We start from the raw sequence: 26,693 nt of genomic DNA on the forward strand, positions 1-26,693 counted from the left end.
GCCTGTACCAGTTTCTTTGGCGCTTTAGTGTATAAAAGGCAGTGTCCTGACTTACTGATTGACTCTCCGTCACCCAGCACAAAACGCTAAGAACAGAAACTTGAAATTTGAATAAGGTGTGGATCTTATATTGTAGGCGTCGTTTAAGAAAATATTTTTCGAAATTCCAACCCTAACGGGATGAAATAGGGGATGAAGGGATTGTTGAAAAATATCGCTATTAAGGCAATTTTGAAGCTAGACCTATAAAAATTGGTATTTGGTTTCTCGGTCAGCAGTAAATAAATAGACGCGAAATGAGAGTGCTTTTGCCGGCTGAGGTGGCCGAGCGGTTCTGGGAGCTATAGTCTGGAACCTCAAGACTGCTACGGTCGCAGGTTCGAATCCTGCTTCGGGCATGGATGTGTGTGATGCCCTTAGGATAGTTAGGTTTAAGTAGTTCTAAGTTCTAGGGGACTGATGACCTCAGCAGTTAAGTCCCATAGTGCTCAGAGCCATTTGAACCATTTTTTGATAGTGTTTTTAAAGTGACAGTGATTGTTTGAAGTTGCATGATAAGGCAATATTGCAACCGATTGAAATATCGATAACAGTTTCCATTCCGCAGATTTACAAAGCCAATTATGTTGTGAATATCGCATGGTAAATAATAAGCTATCAAAATTTTTATTTTATTTTTGGTGTGCTATAATAAAACTTACCGGTACTCCTTTACTCCTGCCTCCGTCACACTGTTGATTTGTGGCATATTCAGCACAAATGTGGAAAACGTCTCGTCATAGTTCAAATGGCACTAAGCAATATAGGACTTAACATCTTAAATCACCAGTCCGCTAGACTTAGAACTACTTAAACCTACTGGGCCGGCTGGAGTGGCCGAGCGGTTCAAGGCGCTACAGCTCGAACCACGCGACCGCTACGGTCGCAGGTTCGAATCCTGCCTCGGGCATGGATGTGTATGATGTCCTTAAGTTAGTTAGATTTAAGGAGTTCTAAGTCCTAAGGGACTGATGACCTCAGCAGTTAAGTCCCATAGTGCTCAGAGCCATTTTTGAACTTAAACCTAACTAACCTAAGGACATCACACACATCCATTCCCGAGGCAGGATTTGAACCTGCGACCGTAGCAGCAGCGCGGCTCCGAAATGAAGCACCTAGATCCGCTCGGTCATAGCGGCCAGCCGTCTCATCATCCTTCATGGTACCTTTCACAGGTATCGTGTTCGGGTAATACAAAAATGAAAATTACGAAGTGTTCAAAGGGACGCTTGAGTGTGACTGCGCAGTTGGCAGCAGGAAGATGAAACGGCACCGCTGGATTAGCCGAGCGGTCTTAGGCGCTGCGGTCATGGACTGTGCGGCTGGTCCCGGCGGAGGTTCGAGTCCTCCCTAGGGCATGCGTATGTGTGTTTGTGCTTAGGATAAGTTAGGTTAAGTAGTGTGTAAGCTTGGGGACTGATGACCTTAGCAGTTAAGTCCCAAAAGATTTCACACACATTTGAACATTTTGAAGATGAAACGAGGAAAATCGGAGCTCTGGGCGTACGGGGAAGTACGTGCTTCTCTGGCAGCGAGAACTGAGACGTTTCCTGTATGGCGAGATTAGTTCAGCTATCATATTTCCTGGTTGGCGTTACATGTTCTCAGTCGTCCTGCTAGTGAGTCTCTCTTCATCTCTGTCTCTTTACACGTGTGCAAAAAACGCCTACAATTCGGTAAGTGCAAACAAAAAGCTCTCATGAGTTCATTACGGTAATTACATTGTTTCACATTTCGATAGACGTTTATACGTACCATGTTCTGGTAAAAACGATACAAATATGGCATTTATCGAAACGCCTCGAAACAATGACGCATTTACTACTCCCCTGTAAAACAAAGAATTTTGTTGTATACGCCCACAATGTGATCTTCATTGTTACAGATGTAAGTCTGACATTTGGGCCTTGGCGTTGTCTTGAGGTTTCTGTTCAGCTTTAGATGTATACTGAAATAATAAGTGGTCTAGCCAACTGCTAATATTGCCACTAGCCTGTTACAGTACACTCTTGTACGATTGTAAGTGTTGTTTTAACTTTGTATGCACGTGCCTAGCGACATAAACTGCTCTTTTGAAACATTAGCATTAGCGAAACATTGTACGGTAAACCCACGTCAAGTAGTCTAGTTCCAGAGATGGTCCACGTTAAGGTTTTCCGAATTTGTGTGAATGTTTTCTAAACGACCCGAAAAAGATGCATTTCTAGCGCATAAATTTTAATACCGGTATCGCAGTTTCCCAAAACTGTGGTTCGGTGTGTATTATACTTTTGTGGTACAATATGTAATTACAATACAGGTCATTAAAATTGCTACACCAAGAAGAAATGCAGATGATAAACGGGTATTCATTGGACAAATATATTATACTAGAACTGAAATGTGAATACATTTTCACGCAATTTGGGTGCATAGATCCTGAGAAATCAGTACCCAGAACAACCACCTCTCGCCGTAATAACGGCCTTCATACGCCTGGGCATTGAGTCAAACAGAGCTTGGATGACGTGTACAGGTACAGCTGCCCATTCAGCTTCAACACGATACCACAGTTCATCAAGAGTAATGACTGGCGTATTGTTACGAGCCAGTTGCTCGGCCACCATTGACCAGACGTTTTCAATTGGTGAGGGATCTGGAAAATGTGCTGGCCAGGGCAGCAGTCGAACATTTTCTGTATCCAGAAAGGCCCGTACAGGACCTGTAACATGCGGTCGTGCATTATCCTGCTGAAACGTAGGGATTCGCAGGGATCGAATGAAGGGTAGAGCCACAGGTCGTAACACATCTGAAATATAACGTCCACTGTTCAACGTGCCGTCAATGCGAACAAGAGGTGACCGAGACATGTAACCAATGGCCCCCATACCATCACGCCGGGTGATATGCCAGTATGGCGATGACGAATACACGCTTTCAATGTGCGTTCACCGCGATGTCGCCAAATACGGATGCGACCATTGTGATGCTGTAAACAGAACTTGGATTCATCCGAAAAAATACGTTTTGCCATTCGTGCACCCAGGTTCGTCGTCGAGTACACCATCGCAGGCGCTCCTGTCTGTGATGCAGCGTCAAGGGTAACCGCAGCCACGGTCTCCGAGCTGATAGTCCATGCTCCTGCAAACGTCGTCGAACTGTTCGTGCAGATGGTAGTTGTCTTGCAAACGTCACCATCTGTCCACTCAGGGATCGAGACGTGGCTGCATGATCCGTTACAGCCATGCGGATAATATGCATGTCTTCGCGACTGCTAGTGATACGAGGCCGTTGGGATCCAGCACGGCATTCCGTATTACCCTCCTGAACCCACCAATTCCATATTCTGCTAACAGTCATTGGATCTCGACCAACGCGAGCAGCAATGCCGCGATACGATAAACCGCAATCGCGATAGGCTACAATCCGACCTTTATCAAGGTCGGAAACGTAATGGTACGCGTTCCTCCTCCTTACACGAGGCATCACAACAACGTTTCACCAGGAAACGCCGGTCCAATCATGAGAAATCGGTTGGAAACTTTCCTCATGTCAGCACGTTGTAGGTGTCGCCAGCGGCGCCAACCTTATGTGAATGCTCTGAAAAGCTAATCATTTGCTTATCACAGCATCTTCTTCCAGTCGGTTAAATTTCGCGTCTGTAGCACGTCATCTTCGTGGTGTAGCAATTGCAATGGCCGGTAGTGTATACGTGTCGGCAGGTTGCGCGGCGCCTTCGCCGGCTGTTGCCTCTGCATCTGCCGGTTATTGCTATAGTTCTCGGACACAAATACTTCGCGTATGCCTCCTACTCTGAGAGACTGAGTGTACTGGTGTTTTCTTTTGAGTTTATCTGTGAGTTTAATCGTTTCAAATATTGTTGCTAGACGTCATTATTGCAAACGCTAATATTGCCACTAGCCTGTTACATTACGCTGCTCTTGTATGAATGTGATACCGTTATTTTAACTTCGTATGCTTTTCCTGCCCGGATGTCTCTGTGCCGGGTCCTCAGACGGATACACCCTGCTCGTGAGACCTGAGTTTCTCCTGGCGTATACAATATTCAGATACCTTACGTTGCAGTTTGTGCCTTGAAAATGGCGGAGTGTACTTCCCCAGAAATATCGGCGGTCGCTGTAAATACACTACTGGCCATTGAAATTGCTACACCACGAGGATGACGTGCTACAGACGCGAAATTTAACCGACAGGAAGAAGATGCTGTGATATGCAAAAGATTAGCTTTTCAGAGCATTCACACAAGGTTGGCGCCGGTGGCGACACTTACAACGTGCTGACATGAGGAAAATTTCCAACCGATTTCTCATACACAAACAGCAGTTGACCGGCGTTGCCTGGCGAAACGTTGTTGTGATGCCTCGTGTAAGGACGAGAAATGCGTACCATCACGTTTCCGAGTTTGATAAAGGTCGGATTGTAGCCTAAATCGATTGCGGTTTATCGTATCGCGACACTGCTGCTCGCATTGGTCGAGATCCAACGACTGTTACCAGAATATGGAACGCCGTGCTGGATCCCAACGGCCTCGTATCACTAGCAGTCGAGATGACAGGCATCTTATCCGCATGGCTGTAACGGATCGTGCAGCCACGTCTCGATCCCTGAGTGGACAGATGGGGACGTTTGCAAGACAACAACCATCTGCACGAACAGTTCGACGACGTTTGCAGCAGCATGGACTATCGGCTCGGAGACCATGGCTGCGGTTACCCTTTAAGCTGCATCACAGACAGGAGCGCCTGCGATGGTGCACTCAACGACGAACTTGGGTACACGAATGGCAAAACGTCATTTTTTCGGATGAATCCAGGTTCTGTTTACAGCATTATGATGGTCGCATCCGTATTTAGCGACTTCGCGGTGAACACACATTGGAAGCGTGTATTCGTCATCGCCATACTGGCGTATCACCCGGCGTGATGGTATGGGGCGCCATTGGTTACACGTCTCGGTCACCTCTTGTTCGCATTGACGGCACGTTGAACAGTGGACGCTACAGTTCAGATGTGTTACGACCCGTGGCTCTACCCTTCAAAATGGTGCAAATGGCTCTGAGCACTATGGGACTTAACAGCTGTCCCCTATAACTACTTAAACCTAACTAACCTAAGGACATCACACACATCCATGACCGAGGCAGGATTCGAACCTGCGACCGTAGCGGTCGCGCGGTTCCAGACTGAAGCGCCGCGAACCGCTCGGTCACAAAGGCCGGCTCTACCCTTCATTCGATCCCTGCGAATCCCTACATTTCAGCAGGTTAATGCACGACCGCACGTTGTAGGTCCTGTACGGGCCTTTCTGGATACAGAAAATGTTCGACTGCTGCCCTGGCCAGCACATTCTCCAGATCTCTCACCAACTGAAAACGTCTGGTCAATGGTTGCCGAGCAACTGGCTCGTCACAATACGCCAGTCACTACTCTTGATGAACTGTGGTATGGTGCTGAAGCTGCATGGGCAGCTGTACCTGTACACGCCATCCGAGCTCTGTTTGACTCAATGCCCAGGCGTATCAAGGCCGTTATTACGGCAAGAGGTGGTTGTTCTGGGTACTGATTTCTCAGGATCTATGCACCCAAATTGCGTGAAAATGTATTCACATTTCAGTTCTAGTATAATATATTTGTCCAATGAATACCCGTTTATCATATGCTTTTCTTCTTGGTGTAGCAATTTTAATGGCCAGTAGTGTATTACCTGGCTTAATTCCCTTAAGTTGTTGGAAAACTGAGCGCGTGTCTTCTGTACTGTGCGACGTAGTGTTTAGGTGCTTCGTTATGTTTCCTGTCGAATTTCCATTCAGTATGGAATACACGAAGTATTAACAAGTGTTTATTGCGTTGAACTACGCAAAAACAGAATCGTGTGTGGAATGTCGGCTTGAATTCATACGAAAATTTCCTGGTGTGCATGTTCGCGATGATTCGACGATACGCAGATTAGTGAAGAAACTTAAAGAGATTGAATCTGTGTTACAGAAACGATGGGCTAGAGAACCTAGTGTTTTAACCGAAAATAAATTAGACGAGATAGAGGAGGCCTCGGAAAGAAGTCCAACTAACTCTCTGCGCCGTTTAGACTTCAGATTGGTGTGTCAAGAGCAACTGCTCACAGAGCTGTGTACAGACTGAAATTGAAACTATACGAAATAACGGTTGTTCATCGAGTGAGGAACTCAGATACTGTTGCTCGGGGTCGTTATTGCAACTGGCTGTTACAGTCTGTGCACGATAGGGAAGTTGATCCCGAGATGCTTTTTTACTGGTGGAGTATGACTGTGTAGGCTTATTTTGACCGTCGCTGACATATAAGACCGCAAACCTTCTTTCCTTCCCGTCTGGGCAAGCTGTGCAGTGACTAGAGTACATGTAAAGCTTACTGGGACAGGGTAAATGCTAGCTACAATGAAGTCGATAATTCGATTGTAATATTGGCATTTTAATTTGATATCCCCCACAACTGACAAAATTTACAAAAAAATGTGAATTTCTTTGTCCATCCACACACTCCTGAGACTGGCACATTAACAATTTTCAATTACGCGCCCCTATTACCGTCAGCTGCGTTGATAAATACTCGGCACCTCGCAAGGATAACTACCAGATCAAGAATATTAGTGGAAGTAGTTAAGCGTTGGGGAAAATCTCGCTTCTGAGCACACAAAGAGCTCTAACCGCAGAACTCTGCACGAAACACGCGTTGGTGCAGTGCTGCGATACAGACCGTGTATCTCCCTTCGAAGACGATGGCCAAGACGCCGTCTCCAAGTCAGTACCGCTCTATGGCTGAAGGCGAAGTCCCCTCTCACCTCAATTCTCCTCTCCTTGCGAGGTGCCGAGTATTTATTAACGCAGCTGCCGGTAATAGGGGCGCGTAATTGCAAATTGTTAATGTGCCATTCTCTGGAGTGTGTGGGTGGACAAAGAAATTCACGCGTACGAAGACGGGGCGAAACAATACCCCATTTCGGCCAATGTCGAACGCTCTATCATCGCCGAAATCCCTCCAACGGCATTTCTGAGATCTACCCAATGATCGAGTAGGTCATATCGTCCCTAGGCAAACTAAATTCCCGTCTTCGCCACGTGTTGCCCAGCGCAGGTGGCTCCGCATGCCGGGCCATCCCCAAAAGCGCCGTATTTTCCCGCGTTTCGGGTGACCGCTACCTGCCGCCCACGGCAGCCCGGCGAGCTACGGCCAGCTGCAGACTTTATATTCCACAATTCTCGACTTCCGACACTTTTCACCAACGCTTTAAGTTAGTGACTTGTGCCTCATATTTATCATAATTCAATAGAGACATGATCTGATACCCTTGCCAGTCCCTTTATTACACTATTGGCCATTAAAATTGCTACACAAAGAAGAAATGCAGATGATCAACGGGTATTCAATGGACAAATATATTATACTAGAACTGACATGTGATTACATTTTCACGCAATTTGGGTGCATAGATCCTGAGAAATCGGTACCCAGAACAACCACCTCTTGCCGTAATAACGGCCTTGATACACCTGGGCATTGACTCAAACAGAGCTTGGATGGCGTGTACAGGTACAGCTGCCCATGCAGCTTCAACACAATACCACAGTTCATCAAGAGTAGTGACTGACGAATTGGGACGGGCCAGTTGCTCGGCCACCATTGACCAGACGTTTTCAATTGGTGAGAGATCTGGAGAATGTGCTGGCCAGGGCAGCAGTCGCTGTATCCAGCAAGACCCGTACAGGACCTGCAACATGCGGTCGCGTATTATCCTGCTGAAATGTAGGGTTTCGCAGGGATCGAATGAATGGTAGAGCCACGGGTCGTAACACATCTGAAATGTAACGCCCACTGTTCAAAGTGCCGTCAATGCGAACAAGAGGAGACCGAGACGGTAACCAATGGCGCCCCTTACCATCACGCCGGGTGATACGCCAGTATGGCGATGACGAATACACGCTTCCAATGTGCGTTCACCGCGATGTCACCAAACACGGATGCGTCCATCATAATGCTGTAAGCAGAACCTGGATTCATCCCAAAAAATGACGTTTTGCCATTTGTGCACACAGGCTCGTCGTTGAGTACACCATCATAGGCGCTCCTGTCTGTGATGCAGCGTCAAGGGTAACCGCAGCCACGGTCTCCGAGCTCATAGTCCATGCTGCTGCAAACGTCGTCGAACTGTTCGTGCAAATGGTTGTTGTCTTGCATACGTCCCCATCTGTTGATTCAGGGATCGAGACGTGGCTGCACGATCCGTTACAGCCATGCGGATAAGATGCCTGTCATCTCGACTGCTAGTGATACGAGGCCGTTGGGATCCAGCACGGCGTTCCGTATTACCCTCCTGAACCCACTGATTCCGTATTCTGCTAACAGTCATTGGATCTCGACCAACGCGAGCAGCATTGTCGCGATACGATAAACCGCAATCGCGATAGACTACAATCCGACCTTTATCAAAGTCGGAAACGTGATGGTACGCATTTCTCCTCCTTACACGAGGCATCACAACAACGTTTCACCAGGCAACGCCGGTCAACTGCTGTTTGTGTATGAGAAATCGGTTGGAAACTTTCCTCATGTCAGCACGTTGTAGGTGTCGCCACCGGCGCCAACCTTGTGTGCATGCTCTGAAAAGTTAATCATTTGCATATCACAGCATCTTCTTCCTGTCGGTTAAATTTCGCGTCTGTAGCACATCATCGTCGTGGTGTAGCAATTTTAATGGCCAGTAGTGTATTAATACTAATGTTGGTAAGCTAACGTGTAAGTGCCCATGTCCTGGCACCTTACAACTGCGTCAGTCAGAGTACGTTAGAGCTCCGAAAATCCTCACGAATTACATCAACAACCTCGGTATGATGTGGAAACAGGAGTGTGATGAGCAATTAGTGCAAGACGAATTATTTACCTAATCTTTTTCCACGAAACAATACGTCTGACAGATATCTGAACAATACACTGCATCACAGAATGAAACTTTCACTCTGCAGCAGAGTGTGCGCTGATATGAAACTTCCTGGCAGATTAAAACTCTGTGCCAGACCGAGACTCGAACTCAGGACCTTTGCCTTTCGTGGTCAAGTGCTCTACCACCTGAACTACCAAAGATAGTAGAGCGCTTGTACGCGAAAGTCAAAGGTCACGAGTTCAAGTCTCGCCCCCACACACAGTTTTAATGTGCCAGGAAGTTTCATATCAGCGCACACTCCGATGCAGAGTGAAAATTTCATTCTGGAAACACCCCCCATGCTGTGAGTAAGCCATGTCTCCGCAATATCCTTTCTTCCAGAAGTGCTAGTCTTGCAAGTTTCGTAGGAGAGCTTTTGTGAAGTCTGGAAATTTTTTTTTAATTAATTAATTAATTAATTAATTAATTTATTTATTTATTTATTTTTTTTGGAAACTAATGCTGTGTTCTCAGTGGCACCGACAATGGTTATCAGATCCGATAACATCAGCCTACAGCGTAGTCATAGTGCATTCGATCTCCTTCGTCAGTTTTTGACAGCATCAAGGAGGTTAGGTGAGGTTAGAATCTATTCACCTCGTCGTCGGAGCTGAATCACTTTCCGGCCAAATGTTCTTTTAAGCTAGGGAACAGGTGATAGTCACTGGGCGCTAAGTCAGGACTATAGGGTGGGTGGGTGATTATGTTCCACTGAAACTGTTGCAGGAGAGCAACGGTTTGCCAAGCGATGTGTAGGCGAGCGTTGTCATGGAGAATGTGTACACCCTTGATCAACATTCCTGTTTTCAGGCTCTGAAATGCCCGTTTAAGTTTTTTCAGAGTCTCACAGTACCTGTCAGCATTAATTGTGGTCCCAGTGATTCAGCTCCGACTACGAGGTCAAAGAGAAGGGGTTCATAACTTTCTGAACAGCGTGGCGGCGAGCTGGTATGACATGGGCACACAAAAACTGCCACAGCGTCTACAAAAATGCATCAACAGAAATGGTGATTATGTCGAAAACTAGCTAAATGTTCAAGCTGTAAACTTATGTAAACCATTGCAGAAATAAACAGGTCTATGTACTTATAAAAAAATAGGAGACCTTACCTTTGGGATTACCCTCGTAGTTCGTTTAGGAAGGTCATCTTTCATGCCCCTGATGCCTACTAGCTTGCTTACAAAGTATGCAAGTTTGATCCCTTCTATTTTTATATAGCTGCAGGTTACCAAGAATACTCTTGTATCTCATAAGGAACAACTGACCCCTAGTTGCAAGAAAGTTATTATCAGCTGAGATTATAAATAGCCATTAGCTGTGTAATGGAATGACGGTAGCGAAAATTTGTGCCGGACTCAAATCCAAATTTCCCGCTTATCGTGCAGTCGCCTTACCATTATGCTATCCGAGCACATCTCACAAACAGACCCAGACTTTCATATGTTGTCAACTGTGTGTCTACAACCTTCACTCGTACAATCATCGTGTATGTTTCCGTACAGGGGAGACATTTTAATTGAAAGTCACTTGCTCGGTGTCGGTGGATAAATACTATATTGCAGTGCGTGTGTTGTTCAGAAGTATGATGCACTGTGATGACTACAGGCATCGTGAAATACATAAAAAGTAAGACGACCAAGCGAGAAATATGGGTTTGAGTCCCAGTCCGACACAATTTTCATTGTTGTCATTCCCTTATACAGCTGATGGTTGTCCATATTTGCAACTGTGGATATATTTCACTTGTTTATTTATTTCATAATGGCTGAGGTAGCTGCAGAAGAAACATTGGATCATACTTCTGAACAATACTGGCACAGCAATATATCAGATCCATACTTACACCGGCCACCATTTGAAAGACTTTTCTTTGCATTACAAAATAATTAAGGCTTTACTAAATATTGCCTTTTTCCCTGAAGGTACACGATTATACAGCAAAATTTCTGAGGCAAAACAATACTTCAGAGAATAATATTATAAGATTAAGTAATTTGCTGCAAATCAGTAGTAAATGTGTGCACCTACTAAGTGTGTCTTTAATGAAAAATGATGCACGAGGTTCATTTAATTTCTTTAGAACACTGTTACATAAGAAGAAAGTGATAAACTGTCAAAAGATACATGTGTACTGAGTCTTAAGCATAAAATAATTGTTACTGTAAGAGAAAGTTTTCAAAATTAATTTTTATATGGATTTATCTTTCGTTAGAGTAATATGAAATTAGCAAGGTGTAAGATTCATTCTCTTTTACTCATAAAATACTGGAAGAACTAAAGAATCTTCTGTGCATCATTACAAGGTGTTCATTATTACTGTAACAAAGGAATATGTTGTTAGTTAGGTAAAGCCACAGGACACAGTCTTGTTCAGAAACCCCAAGGAAAAGGGAGTTACACTTGACATTGAGAGTATATTGTCCCAGGAATACTATCTTTGCAGTATTTTCCTGTGTGTGATATTATAGCTCTCATTTGGGTTTTGTGTTGTCATGCAAACATTTTCACAAGAGATCCCTGTATACAGATCTTATAATCTCCATCGCAGCAACGTCAGCTATATAGCTTTCACTGAAGTCACTCGGCAATCTATAAAAGTGGCTAAGAGTAAGTTGAAGATTGTCACCAGTTAAAATCTGGGGGTCACACTGCTCTCCTCATAGTTTCCACACTCTTCTCAGCATTCCTTACAGTGGCAAAACCATAAGCAAACTGCAACTGATCAATTGCACTATCAGTAAGTCTACCCTTTCATGTTGCTGTTTTGCGGTACTCCACTTTTTCTCTTTCAACGTTCTTTCATTTCTGAATGCATACACAACACTCCAGTTTCTTAATTTCAGTATTTTCTTACTCCCTTGCGTGAGTTACTCTTTGGATAGCACTGGAATCCTGTTACATGCTGTAAATGCTGTGAATGTATCTCTCTAAAATTTTTAATATTATTTCACTCTCCAAGCTTTCAGTGAACCCACTAACACTCATATACAGGTAAACCAGCCATTGGCTGCACAGAATTATATGAACTATTGCACCTAAAATGTCTCTCTTGGTATGCTGCTTTTGCCAGTGTAATTACATCAGTTCATACACAAGCCTCAAATTTACTTCACGTCATCTATTACTGGTGGATATTGACTAATAGCTCATGGTGCAAAAGCTAATTTGGAGCAAGCCCTTTTCAGCTACTGCTTGAGTGTCAGGTGCAGTGTTACGTGGCTTTATGCTTAATTACAGACTTACTATTTTATCAGTTGATTTGTTTTCACCACGTAACACCCGCTATCTACGTCCTTCTACATTGCTGAGCGATGTATCACTTTTCGTTCTGACGCCGCAACTCTTCCTTTCCTATATATTTACTACTTTTTATCTATATAAATGATGAACTATTGGTTTTTGCCATTTAACAACTTTTTAATAACTGTGGAAGTATTACAGGCATGGGGTCCCACCTAATGTGTCACCCGTCTATACATTTTACATGAACCTTTCAAGATTCGATCGATCTGTTTACAAAAGAAAGCAGAATATCTCTTCCTTTGACGTTGTCCAACAACGACCTAGGAAGCTCAATGCCCTCGCAGCCCAGGCTCTTCCATGGCTCGCGGTAGTTTGCAGCATTCGTTTTATTCCTTGCCCACTTGCCGCTACGTTGAACTTTCGTGGTGATCGTTGGGCGACGTCTTCCACATTATCTGCAACATAAATAAACTTTCTTCCCACAGTATTTCTGAAAACCCAAAAACAAACTTAAAGAACATAATAATAGTAACTGTTCTTACAATTATTCGTATAAGTCTTGGTCGATTTAATGAGGGGTGGGACAGGCCTAAGACTTGTGACACCACACAGGATACTGGGAAAATGCAGTCAGTTTGCACTGAGGTGACAAGTCATGGGATAGCGATAGGCACATATACAAATGGTAGTAAAATCACATACACAAGGCATAAAACGGCAGTGCAAAGGCGAGCTGTCATTTGTATACGTGTCATTAGTGTGAAATGACTTCCTACATGATTATGGCCACACGACGGGAAGGGTTTGAATGCGGAATGGTAGTTGGAGCAAGACACATGGGACATTCCATTTTGGAAATAAGTAGGTAATTGAAACTTCCTGGCAGATTAAAACTGTGTGCCGGACCGAGACTCGAATTCGGGACCTTTGCCTTTCGCGGGCAAGTGCTCTACCAACTGCAGAGTGAAAATCTCATTCTGGAAACATCCCCCAGGCTGTGGTTAAGCCACGTCTCCGCAATATCCTTTCTTTCAGGAGTGCTAGTTCTGCAAGGTTAGCAGGAGAGCTTCTGTAAAGTTTGGGAGGTAGGACACGAGGTACTGACAGAAGTAAAGCTGGGAGGACGGGGCGTGAGTCATGCTAGGGTAGCTCAGTTGGTAGAGCACTTGCGCGTGAAAGGCAAAGGTCCCGAGTTCGAGTCTCGGTCCAGCACACAGTTTTAATCTGCCAGAAAGTTTCATATCAGCGCACACTCCGCTGCAGAGTGAAAATCTCATTCAAGTAGGTAATTCAGAATTCTGAGATCCACAGTGTCAAGAGTGTGCCAAGAATACCAAATTTCAGGCATTATGTCTTATCACGGACAACGCAGTGGGCAATGGCCTTCGCTTAATAACCGAGAGAGTTGTCAGTGCTAACAAACAAGCAACACTGCAGGAAATAGCTGCAGAAATCAACGTGGGACATGCAACAAATGTATCTGTTCTGACAGTATGGTGAAATTTGGCATTGGAAGACTGTGGCTGCAGATGACCAATGTGAGTGCCTTTAATAACAGCACAATGCCTGCAGCACCTCTCCTCGGTTCCTGACCGCATCGGTCAGATCCTGACTGGAAAACTGTGTCCTGCTCAGTTTCAGAAGAGCATACGGTAGGGTTTTGATTGTGGCACAGACCCCACGAAGTGATGGACCCAAGTTGTCAACAAGGCACTGTCCTGCTGGTGGTGGTTCCATAATGGTGTGGACTGTGCTTACATGGTATGGATTGGTCATCTGGTCCAACTGAACTCATTGTTGACTGAAAATTGTTATGTTTGGCTTCTTGGAGGCTATTTGCTGTGATTCTTGGACTTCATTTTTCCAAACAGCAATGAAATTTTTATGGATGACAGTACACCATGTCACTGGACCACAATTGCTCATGATCGGCTTGAAGAGTGTTCTGGAAAATTTGAGCAAATGATTTAGCTACCTGGATTGCCCGACACAAATCCCATCGCACATTTATGGAACATATCGAGAGCTCACTCTGCGAACAAAATCCTGCACTAGTGACACTTTCGCAACTGCTATAGAGGCAGCAGGGCCCCACTTCCAATAACTCGGGGAGTCCTTGCCACTTCGAGTTGCTGCGCTACACCTGGCAAAAGGAGGTCTGACACGATATTAGGAGGTATATCGTGACTTCTGTCACCTCAGCATACAAAGGAGATTGCTTAAAAAAATACTTATGTGACCCGTATTAGAATATTCCTCACGTTTATGACTCATACCATATGGACCTAAAATGGGACATTGAACATATACAAAAAAAGGGCAGCACAAATGGTCAGAGGGTTGTGTGACCCACTTGAGAGTGTTCAGGAAGTGCTGCAAAAGCTGACTGGGAGACACCTGAAGATATATGCCAACTATTCCCAAATAGCTGATTTACAAAGTTTCAAAAAACGTCATTGAGCTTGAAGAGTATGCACAGAGACAGTTAAGCCATCATTTTCTGTGCTTCATGTTCAAGCAGAACGGGATTTAATCCTAATACATAGTTCAGTGGGAAGTGTACTCTGCCACACACTTCAGTGGCTTGCAGAATACTGACATAAATTTTCTGCAGTTTTCTGTTTGAGGCAAGTTGTATTACAAACTTTGCACATCATGATGTGCTGAGCCATAAATTCAACAGTGGTAAAGCTTTTTGATGCTCCCTCACAGTACTGAAACTGCTATTGTCCTCTGATTGTGAACATGAAAATTTTATCACTCAAGCCAAGAGGTTACTGCTTTCTGGTAAGATATGCTTGTAGCTGTATCACATTTGTGGATATTTCTTAAAAAGTACAGGTTCCCAATTTGCCAAATGGTCTCATCCTGTACGTGCTATTAGGATAATGCAAACGTCTCTAAAATAATGAAATAAAAATAGATATATAACAAGCTACACCACAGTCACTGTAAACATAAAACCAAATAAACTGCTATATGTAGGCAGTGTTCCAAAGATAGATTGCATATGGCTCTCCATCCTAGTCTGCCTATTCTGTGCAACCCTACTTCCTTTTATACTGCTTGCTCTTCCATCTAATATTTACTCCAACTGCACATGTGCACCCATGTGCATGCACATTACCCAAGTGCGCACGCACTCACCTGCCGGCGTATGCACCCAGCCTCCCAGGTGCACATGTCCTCACGTGCACAGACATGCACATGTGTTCCCACTCACTCACACTCACACACACACACACACACACACACACACACACACACACACACACGCACATTTCAAAATCTGCTTTTCTTGTTTATTGTCCACATTTCACATCCATAGAAGGGTGCAATCCAGATAAATATTTTCAGAAAAGACTTCCTAATAGCGAAATTCACCTTGAAACCACCTTTTCAAGATACTATCACTTCCGTACAAGTAATCTTCCAAATCCTTTGCCATCTCTGATGATTAAAATGTAATTTTCAAACTTCCAAGTTTTTCTTTCTCCTCTCCGAGGTCACCAAACTTCTTAATTGCTGTAGGGAATATCAGACATCCTAATGTAGCCATATTGACAGTAGATGTACAAATTACAGAAGTAAACAATGGAAAATGCAGGAATAACAACAGTGTTATGAAAAAGATAGATTATGTAATTTGACTGATAAAAAGAGCAGTGACAGAAGAATGTACATATATAAGCATTAAATTTTGCAAGCTTTCGGAGCCAGTGGCCCATTTTTCTGGCAAAAGAGCTGACAGGGAAGGAAGAGGGGTGAAGGAAAATGACTTGTGAGATTTAGAAATAGAGTTCTCAAAGAACTGCTGAGGTTTAGGAAAAGGGGTAGAGTTCGAAAAATTCACCCGGAACTATGGGTCAGAGGAGATATACTGGATGGGGTGAGAAAGAAAGACTAATTGTTGTCGATGGCACTGTATGGTATTTGAAAACCTGAGAGCTTAAAGATTGAAGATAAAATGCAATACAGAGATTACTCCCGAAACATCTTTTATGAATTAATAACAGTGGAAAGCTAAGTACATAGTATTTGATGGGGCCGGGAGGGGAGTGGCAAAAAATAGACGGGTCAGAAAACAAAAAATGTAGTAAACTAGAAGGGAGTGAAGAAAGGAATAGTTACTGTGAAGAAATGCTGAGACCAAAGAAATTATAGGTGGTTGGCGAGAATCAAGGACATGTTGTAGCGCCAGTACCCACCTGCTGAGTTCAGGAAAACATGTGCCTGGGGGATGAATCCAGATGTCGTGTGAGGTGAAACATGCACCAAGGTTTTAGAGCATGCTCTGCAACAGGATATTGTGTGTTGCCAGTATACACCCTCTCCCTACTCAGTGTTATCCTTGTCTTGAATGTATTAATCAATGCTTCGAGAAGGCTATGACTTCCTAAAATCATGCCCTAAAATGAGAGTCATTCTGTCTGACATTTTGCCCACAACACATAGAATAGTTTTAGTCACCTTTCCAGTATCCGCAATATCCTTGTCAGACTCTATGTTCCTCCTGCATCCATCTCCCTACCATATGGCTCCTAACCCTGTGATCATCTCTCTGTCAGACCTGCCATATGCAGCCTCCTGCCACCACTGTACCAGCCCTGTAATTGGAAAAACACATGCTATGAAAGGGAGAGCCACCATGTCATATACCATCCATAATGTAAACACTTTTCACCATTTTACATTGGCATGACTGCTGTCAAGTTATCAGCTAGGATGAATAGGCATAGGCAGGATGTGTATAATAGCAGTACACAATATCCTGTTGCAGAGCATTCTGTATAACATGACAGTCACGACTGTGGTGCCTGTTTTTATTGCATGTGCCATTTGGTTTCTTCTCCAAGATATCAGTTTCCCAGAACATTGCAGGTGGTAACTGGCACTACGACATGTCCTTGGTTCATGTCATCCACCTGCACTTATTTTAATTTCTTCAGTCTCAGTATTTCTTCACAGTAAATACTTATTTTTTAACTCTCTTTTAGTTTTTTATATCTCTCATTTTCTGACCTGCCTATTTGCTCGTGCACCCCCCTGCCCCTCCCACTTCTACCACATACAATGCCCTTAGCTTTCCACAGTCACTAACTCATGCACAGTGTTTTGGCAGTAATCTCTGTCTTGCATATTACCCTACCTTCCACCTTTAAGCTCTCGGGTTTTCAAATCTTGTCCAGTGCAGTCCCCATGAATCAATCTTTCTTTCTCATCCCGTCCAGTAAGTCTCCCCTATTCTGGTCGACTTTTCCGAACTCTGACCCTTTTCCTTCACCTCACTACTCATTTTCCTTCACCCCCTTTTTCTTCCCCTTCAATCTTTCCATCAGAAGAAGGATCCAGTGGATAAAAAAGCTTCCAAACGTCAATACTTTTATATGTGCCTGCAACCACTTGTTGGATAGATTTTTTTATCTATCCATTTTCATTATATTTTCAAAAATTGATTATTTTCATCGAAAAAGATAGGCAGTTATTCTCCATGTAGAGGAGATGGGTCACAGGTAGGCACAGCAAAAGACTGCTGTACCTTTGGTCTTTCTGCCAAATGGCCTTTTAAATAGAAAACACACACACACTCACACAAGCAGATCTCTTACATATGACCACTGTCTCTGGTCACTGATGCAAACATTTCCAAATCAGAGATCCCTGTTTACAGATTTTATGACCACCTATCACAGCCACATCTGCCAAAGACAGTGGTTTTTTGTTGTTGTGTGTGTGCGCATGCGTGTCTGCGTGCACGCTTAAAAGAAGACCTTTTGGCTGAAAGCTCAACATTATAGCAGCCTTTTTGTTGTGCCCATCTGTGTTTCAACCTCTGTACGGTGAGTAGCTATCTATCCTTTATTCATAATTGCTGAAACAAAACACACACCTTGTCATTGTAATGAAACAAGTGACAAACTAGACACTGTCATTTCAAGTTGGACTGGCTGCACACACTGTTTTTAAATTGCAGTTTTATGAACTTCAAAAGAATCTTGACATGTGAGGTCATGAATACGACATTTAAATAACAGATTAAACAAATTCATTTCTTTACTGCATTTTCATGGCCCATTTGCCTACCCTAATCAGATTTTATACTTTCAAGCTAGTTTTCATACTGTTGCTTAGAAAATCTGCTGAATTCAGCAAATGGAGATGATTGTCAAAGTGTACCTTTGGTGAGTTTGTTGCTTCATGTTGCAGTTAGCTGATCTATAACTCCACTGAAAATCTGCAATATGTGGGAGACTTTTCTCCTGAACCACAGCAACTGTTAATGATTCATTATATGTCTACATACATATTCTGCAAGCGAACATAAAATGTGTGGCAAAAGGGTATGATGTACCACTGCTAGTCATTTCCTTTCCTGTTCCACTCTGATAGAATATAGGAAAAATGACTGTCTATATGCCTCCATATACTAATCACTCATTTCTTATTTTTGTGGTCCTTATGTACAATGTCTGTTGGCTGCAGTAACATCATTCTGCAGTCAGCTTCAAATGCTGGTTCTCTATTTTTTTCACTAGTGTTCCTTGAAAAGAACATCACCTTCCCTCCAGGGAATCCAGTTCGAGTTCCCAAAGCATTGACATAACATTTGCATCTTGTTCGAACGAACTGGTAACAAATCTAGCAGATCATCTCTGAATTGCTTCAGTTCCTTCCTTTGATCCAACCTGGTGAGGATCCCAAATACTCAAGCTGTATTCAAGAATAGGTCACACTTGCATCCTATATGCAGTCACCTTTACATCACACTTTCATAGAATTTTACTAGTAAACTGAAGTTGACCATTCATGTTCCCTACCACAATCCTTCCATGCTTCTTCCATTTCATATAGCTAATGCAAAGTTACTCATAAATATTTAATCAAAGTGACTGTGTCAAGCAACATACTACTAATGCTGTACTCAAACAGTACGGATTCGGTTATCCTACTCATCTGCATTAACGTACATTTTTCTACGTTTAAATGTAGCTGCAGTTTATCACATCAAATAGAAATTTTGTCTAAGTAATCTAGTACCTAGTATCTACCATTTCTCAGTGACAACATCTTCCTCTATACCACAGCATCAACAGCAAACACCTGCAGATCATTTATCTAAGTAGAAAATAACAGTAGTCCTGTCACACTTTCCTGGGACACCCCTGATGATACCTTTGTCTTTGATGAACACTCACTGTTGGGGACTACTTGTTGTTGTTGTTGTTGTTGTTGCTGTTATTGTAGTTGTTGTTGTTGTGGTCTTCAGTCCAGAACTGGTGTGATGCAGCTCTCCATGCTGCTCTATCCTCTACAAGCTGCTTCATCTCCAAGTAACTACTGCAACCTATATCCTTCTGAATCTGCTTAGTGTATTCAACTCGGTCTCCCTCTACAATTTTTACCCTCCACAGTTCCCTCCAATACTAAATTGGTTATCGCTTGCTGCCTCAGAATGTGTCCTACCAATTGCTCCCTTCTTTTAGTCAAGTTGTGACACAAATTCTCTTCTCCCCAATTCTGTTCAGTACATCTTCATTAGTTACGTGATCTACCCATTTAATCTTCAGCATTCTTCTGTAGCTTCTACTCTCTTCTTGTCTAAACTATTTATCATCCATGTTTCACTTCCATACATGGGTACACTCCGTACAAATACTTTCAGAAAAGACTTCCTGGCACTTAAACCTACATTTAATGTTAACAGGTTTCTCTTCTTCAGAAATGCTTTCCTTGCAATAGCCCGTCTACGTTTTATATCCTCTCTACTTTAACCATGATCAGTTATTTTGCTCCCCAAATATCAAAACTCATTTACTACTTTAAGTGTCTCATTTCCTAATCTAATTCCTTCAGCATTACCTGATTTAATTTGACTGCATTCCATTGTCCTCATTTTGCTTTTGTTGCTGATCATCTTATATCATCCTTTCCAAACACCATCCATTCTGTTCATCTGCTCTTACAGGTCCTTTGTTGTCCCTGACAGAATTACAATCTCATTGGCAAACCTCAAAGTTTTTATTTCCTCTCCTTGAATTCTGTTTCCCGCACCAAATTTTTCTTTTGTTTCCTCTACTGCTTGCTCAATATACAGATTGAATAACATTGGGAATAGGCTACAACCTTGTCTCACTCCCTGTTCGGCGACAGCTAACTTTTCATACCTCTCGACTCTTATAACTGCCATCTGGTTTCTGTACAAATTGTAAATAGCCGTTCTCTTCCTGTATTTTATCCCTGCCACCTTCAGAATTTGAAAGAGAGTATTTTGATCAACATTGTCAAAAGCTTTCTCTAAGTCTACAAATGCTAGAAATGTAGGTTTGCCTTTCTTTAATCTATCTTGTAAGATAAGTCATAGGGTCAGTATTGCCTCACGTGTTCCATCATTTCTACAGAATCCAAACTGGTCTTCCCCAAGTCAGTTTCTATCTGTTTTTGCATTTGTCTGTGAAGAATTTTTGTTAGTATTTTGCAGCTGTGACTTATTAAACTGATAATTTGGTAATTTTCACACCTGTTTTCTTTGGGATTGGAATTATTATGTTCTTCTTGAAGTCTGAGGGTATTTTGCCTGTCTCATACATCTTACTCACCAGATGGTAGAGTTTTGTCATGGCTGGCTCTCCAAAGGCTATCAGTAGTTCTCCTGGGGCCTTGTTTCAACTTAGGTCTTTCAGTGCTCTGTCAAATTCTTCATGCACTATCATATCTCCCATTTCATCTTCATCTATGCCTTGTTCCATTTCCATAATATTGCCCTCAAGTGCATCACCCTTGTATAGATCCTCTATATACTCCTTCCGCGTTTCTGCTTTCCCTTCTTTGCTTAGAACTGGTTTTCCATCTGAGCTCTTGATATTCATACAGGTGGTTCTCTTTTCTCAAAATAAGCTGGCTTTTATTACTTAATAAGTCTTTGAGCTGCTCTGGGACCCTATTCCATATGCTTGTACCTCCATTAACAGACTACAGTGCGATACCACGTCAAATGCTTTTAAGAAATCTAGAAACATGGAATGTGCCTGTTTCTCTTCATACGTAGTTTGCAGGATATCCTGTGAAAAAAGTGGGGTGTGAGTTTCACGTGAACAATGTTTTCTAAACCTGTGCTGATTTGTGACATATGTCAACACCTGTAAGCAGCTAAGGGTGTTCATTTCATTGTAATTTCATTATAACGTGCTGCTTGGTCACTGATGGTATCTGTTCTTTCAGACATGTCTGAAAGAACAGATACCATCGTAGTAAATATATAGTTAAGGCTCGCCAGCCACTTGACCATTTTCTTCTTCTGTGTGAATGCACAAACAGTGCCCGAACTCTTACGGGAATCGGCAATGCACCGCGAGTAATGAGTACAATGGGCGGAGGCACTACGAATGTAGTGTGGGACAATACGTTGAGAATGTGGGTTTCGCGGGAGGCATGCCAGAGATAAATCCCTGCAGTCACGCTATCCCCTGTGTCCTCGGTGGCTCAGATGGATAGAGCATCTGCCATGTAAGCAGGAGATCCCGGGTTCGAGTCCCGGTCAGGGCACACATTTTCAGTAATTGTGATTTAAAAGACTGCATCAGACACAAAGTTAATCAGGGACAAACCTGCATAAGCAGTGAAGTGACATCTGCATGTGGCTTTAACCCCAACAGCAGCAGTCTCAGGCAAGCAAGAATGCACAAACTCTTCTGATATACTCAGCTATTGTCAGATGTGCAAGAAAAAATTGCACACTGCTACTCATGCTGAGAAAATTTAGATTTTCACACTGACACAAAAGGAGTTGGCACTCTTTTTATTATCATCATTTGGGGGGGGGGGGGGGGGGAGGGAGAGGGAGATGGAGATGGATGAAGAGAGAGAGAATTTTTACTCTTAGAGGGTGGTTAAAAACAGTTAGAAAGTTGAATTGTGAAAATAAAGGTGTGCTCCCAATAGGGATAAACCAGAGCAATGTTCTGTCTGACCAAATAAAGATTGGAGTAATCAGCTCAGTAGGCTCTGCACTAGTGGAATAAAAGTTCAGAAACAGTAACATCTATTGCTAAGCAGTTAGAAAGAAATGTAATTGCCTGTCAAAACAAATGGGGGCAAGACATTTGCTTTTTCAGATTCTTTAAGCTCTGAACAAAATGTTGTGCCACAGCACGAATATGAGAGAAGTACTGCATCAATGTTAGAGCTGCCTGGCAAGAATAAAATGCATACAAATCACACATGACTGATTTGCATAAGGGTGTGAATCCTGGTGAAAGTGAAGTACAGCAGTTTATACAAATGAGTTCGGCATTACTCAGAACTAAGCAACTGCCAATGAATGATTTTGTCACAGAGATGGCATCAAAAACCACTAACCTGACCATCCAGCACTTATTTCAAAAAATTAGATGTTGTCTCTCAAAAGTTAACCAAATCTTGCACTGTTTGATCGTGTAGAGAATTACTTCTTTCTTGTCCAGGATTCTGTCCAAGGGTTTCATTGGAAAAACAGTCAAGATACTGTGCACACTTTGTGAGAAGTGAGCAGATACACAGCAAAATCTTTTGTTCAATTAGTGACAGCCCTACTGCATTAGATGATTGCACGTCATGTTTTTCTGACTAAATGTCTGCAACAAAAAGTGACAAAATTGTAGTAAATGATGGGTGTGCAGTCCATTACAAAACTGTCAAGAATTCCAGCAATGTATGCTGTTGCCTCTAAGACAGGAATGTTAAATGCCAAGTGAAACATTTCCGGGACTAGCAATGGAAAATTTGTGTGTGGTGGGACTAGAGGCATCATGAAATGATTGGCTGCATGGGATAGCTTACACTGCCTAAATGAAAATGAATTCCACGCACTTTTGGGTTTGTGCGCTTTGTGAGCAAATCTTGGAAGAGAAATTTAATTTCTTTTTGTCAAGAAGGCCCAATTTAGAGAGAGATTTACTAATATGTTGAATCTGAGTTGGGGGCAGGGGAGAAATGAAAGTAAATTACAAATGCCAGGGGGGATCTTGTGATTTGTTGGCAAAATATCCAAGCTAACTGACAGTCCCTTATAATGTATGGTTTTGACACTGCAACCAACAATACGTGATGGTTGACTGGTTTTACAAAATCTCATTTTGGGAGAATGACACAGTGATAAAAATGATGCATCCTCGTGGTCCTTGAAAACTTTTTCACTGGTGAGTTTGAAATTATATGAACAGAATCCCTGATCAAAATATCATGACAGATCTGCTGATTCCTTCTACATCATCATTGGGCAAGCAGTAGCACAGTTTTCCAGACACAATCAAAAAGTCTCTCATCCATGACCAGTTTTACCTAGTTACCACTCTAAATGAGAAACTTTACTGGATAGTTGTTTAATTTCAAGTAAAAAGCAGTTGTGGGAATTTGATACTTTGTTGAAAAAGAAAACTAATTCAAATTGTGATTAATGCAAATATAAGTGGATGTTTAAAAGCCACTTATTTTTTCAGAAATTTTATTTGGTCAACTGCACCCCCACATATTTAAAAAGGTGTTTTTAGCGAGCTATATGACAACAAGGTCATGAAAGAGCAGCTTCATAATCCAAACTAAAGAAGTCAAAGTACTAAATTAGAAAAATTTTGTTGCAATATAATTTATTGACAGCTTTGAATGCTGCTTGGAGCAAAAATAGTTAATGAAAGTATGAAACATACAGAAAGTACAAAATGCAAACCCTTGTTTCTATTTGCAAACACAATCTGAATGAAAACAGAGATATTAAAGAGGGAGGCTCTAGAGCATATCACGTGAATCACCAAAGTGTTATTTAATCCTAGCTAAAACTAATACAAAGTGAGGAATGCAAATTCTACAAGAAGAGTAGTATAAAGTATCCACAGAACTACCGTTCGATATCCATAACATAGATTTGTTGTAGAATCTCGGAAGACAGTCTGAACTCAAACATAATGAGGTACCTCAAACAGAATGACCTCCTAGATGATAACCAGCAAGGATTCTGAAAACATAAGTCATGTTCTTTTCTCAGATGATGTACTGAAAGCTTTGGATGAAGGCACTCAGGTAGATGCAGTATTTCTTGATTTTCAAAAGGCATTTGAATCTTTACCACCACTAAACTTATTATCAAAATTATGATCATATGGTGTATAAAGTGAAATTTGTGACTAGACTGAAAAGTTCTCCTCCGTGAACCATGAACCTTGCCGTTGGTGGGGAGGCTTGCGTGCCTCAGCGATACAGATAGCCGTACCGTACGTGCAACCACAACAGAGGGGTATCTGTTGAGAGGGCAGACGTACATGTGGTTTCTGAAGAGGGGCAGCAGCCTTTTCTGTAGTTGCAGGGGCAACAGTCTGGATGATTGACTGATCTGGCCTTATAATACTAACCAAAATGGCCTTGCTGTGCTGGTACTGCGAACGGCTGAAAGCAAGGGGAAACTACAGCCATAATTTTTCCTGAGGGCATGCAGCTTTACTGTATGGTTAAATGATGATGGCGTCCTCTTGGGTAAAATATTCCGGAGGTAAAATAGTCCCCCATTCGGATCTCCAGGCGAGGACTACTTAGGAGGACATTGTTATCAGGAGAAAGAAAACTGACATTCTACAGGTTGAAGCGTGGAATGTCACATCCTTTAACTGGGCAGGTAGGTTAGAAAATTTAAAAAGGGAAATGGATAGGTTAAAGTTAGATATAGTGGGAATTAGTTAAGTTCAGTGGGAGGAGAAACAAGACTTCTGGTCAGGTGAATACAGAGTTATAAATACAAAATCAAATAGGGGTAATGCAGGAGTAGGTTTAATAATGAATTAAAAAAATAGGAATGTGGGTAAGCTACTACAAGCAGCATAGTGAGTGCTTTATTGTGGCCAAGATAGATATGAAGCCCACGCCTACCACAGTAGTACAAGTTTATATGCCAACTAGCTCCACAGATGATGAAGAGATTTATGAAATGTATGATGACATAAAATAAATTATTCAGATAGTGAAGGTAGACGGAAATTTGATGGTCATGGGTGACTGGAATTCGATAGTAGGAAAAAGAAGAGAAGGAAACGTAGGTGAATGTAGAATGGGAATAAGGAATGAAAGAGGAAGCTGCCTGGTAGAATTTTGCACAGAGCATAACTTAATAATAGCTAACACTTGGTTCAAGAATCATGAAAGAAGGTTGTATACATGGAAGAAGCCTGGAGATACTAGGTGTCAGATAGATTATATAATGGTAAAACAGAGATTTAGGGTTGGGTTGTTTGGGGGAAGAGACCATACAGTGAGATAATCGGTCTCATCGGATTAGGGAAGGATGGGGAAGGAAGACGGCCATGCCCTTTCAAAGGAACCATCCCGGCATTTGCCTGGAGCTATTTAGGGAAATCACGGAAAACCTAAATCAGGATGGCCAGATGCGGGATTGAACTGTCGTCCTCCTGAATGCGAGTCCAGTGTGCTCCACCTCGCTTGGTCAGAAATTTAGGAACCAGGTTTTAAATTGCAAGACATTTCCAGGGGCAGATGTGGACTCTGACCACAATCTATTGGTTATGAACTGTAGATTAAAAATGAAGAAACCGCAAAACACTGGGAATTTAAGGAGATGGAACCTGGATAAACTGACAGAACCAGAGGTTGTAAAGAGTTTCAGGGAGGGCATTAGGGAACGAGTGACAGGAATGGGGGAAAGGAATGCAGTGGTAAAAGAATGGGTAGCTTTGAGGGATGAAATAGTGAAGGCAGCAGAGGATCAAGTAGGTAAAAAGACGAGGGCTAGTAGAAATCCTTAAGTAACAGAAGAGATATTGAATTTAACTGATGAAATAAGAAAGAAAAAAAATGCAGTAATCGAAGCAGACAAAAAGGATACAAACGTCTCAAAAATGAGATTGACAGGAAGTGCAAAACAGCTAAGCAGGAAGGGCTAGAGGACAAATGTAAGGATGTAGAGGTATATATCACTAGGGGTAAGATAGATACTGCCTACAGGAAAATTAAAGAGACCTTTGGAGAAAAGAGAACCACTTGCATTAATATCAAGAGCTCAGATGGAAACCCAATCCTAAGCAAAGAAGGGAAAGCAGGAAGGCGGAAGGAGTACATAGAGGGTCTGTAGAAGGGTGATATTCTTGAGGACAATATTATGGAAATGGAAGAGGACGTAGATGAAGATGAAATAGGAGATATACTGCGTGAGAGTTTGACAGCGCACTGAAAGACCTAAGTCAAAACAAGGCTCCGGGAGTAGACAACATTCCATCAGAGCTACTGATAGCATTGGGAGAGACAGCCCTGACAAAACTCTACCATCTGGTGAGCAAGATGTATGAGACAGCGAAATACCCTCAGACTTCAAGAAGTACATAACAATTCCAATCCCAAAGAAAACAGGTGCTGACAGGTGTGAAAATTACCAAACTATCAGTTTAATTCAATTCAATTCAGTTTATTAGTGTTCTTGTAGTACAT

At 42.5% G+C, this 26,693-nt stretch overlaps 1 protein-coding gene across 3 annotated transcripts in view; it reads left to right on the forward strand.

Annotated features, from left to right (window-relative positions):
• The first annotated feature begins 1,626 nt into the window (after positions 1–1,626).
• Positions 1,627–26,693, forward strand: part of LOC126210186 (uncharacterized) — a 221,713-nt gene continuing 196,646 nt past the window's right edge. The window contains exons 1-2 of one of the 3 annotated variants that reach the window (XM_049939353.1): positions 1,639–1,715; positions 9,830–9,996. The gene's annotated coding sequence lies outside the window, so the exon portion shown is untranslated. Of the gene's footprint in view, positions 1,716–9,829; positions 9,997–26,693 lie in introns of all 3 variants that reach the window. The other 2 variants (XM_049939354.1, XM_049939350.1) reach the window with 2 other exon arrangements.

The sequence above is a fragment of the Schistocerca nitens genome, chromosome 10 (genome assembly GCF_023898315.1).
Source record: "Schistocerca nitens isolate TAMUIC-IGC-003100 chromosome 10, iqSchNite1.1, whole genome shotgun sequence".
Classification (NCBI taxonomy): Eukaryota; Metazoa; Arthropoda; class Insecta; order Orthoptera; family Acrididae; genus Schistocerca; species Schistocerca nitens.